Source organism: Sinocyclocheilus anshuiensis, unplaced genomic scaffold, assembly GCF_001515605.1.
Source record: "Sinocyclocheilus anshuiensis isolate Anshui unplaced genomic scaffold, SAMN03320099.WGS_v1.1 scaffold715, whole genome shotgun sequence".
NCBI classification, from domain to species: Eukaryota; Metazoa; Chordata; class Actinopteri; order Cypriniformes; family Cyprinidae; genus Sinocyclocheilus; species Sinocyclocheilus anshuiensis.
In genome coordinates, this window is record NW_015551089.1 from 1299457 (window position 1) to 1300083 (window position 627).

Here is a 627-nt window from a genome sequence, read left to right on the forward strand (position 1 = left end):
CTGTGTAGGTCAAAAGTGTGAATGATCTCATTTATTCCCTCTTTATATATATATATATATGTGTGTGTGTGTGTGTGTGTGTGTGTGTGTGTGAAATGTTTTGTTTTTTTACGTTTTTGAAAGAAGTCTTGTTCTCACCAAGCATTTAATTGATCAAAATACCGTAAAAAATGTAGTATCACACAACTATAAAGAACTGTTTTCCATTTGAATATGTTTTAACATGTAATTTATTCCTGTGATAGCAATTACTCCATTCTTAGTGTCACATCACATGATCCTTAGAAATGATTAAAATAAGCTGATTTGCTGCTCAAGAAACATTGTTTTATTGTCAGTGCTGAAACAGTTGTGCAACTTACTATTATGGGAAGTGTGATATTCTTACTTTTTTCCATAGTAAGCATGTATGTCAAATGATTTTGATCAATTAAATGTGTCCTTGTTGAAAGCTATATATATTTAGTTACAAATGTTTCCCCTCCGCTTGCATATCGGCAGTTTTTCATCACATTCTCTCTGTGTGTGTGTGTGTGTGTGTGTGTGTGTGTGAGAGAGAGAGAGAGAGAGAGTCTATTTTACACTTTTGGTTTAAAAGTCTCTTCATTTATATCTGTGTTTTTATCT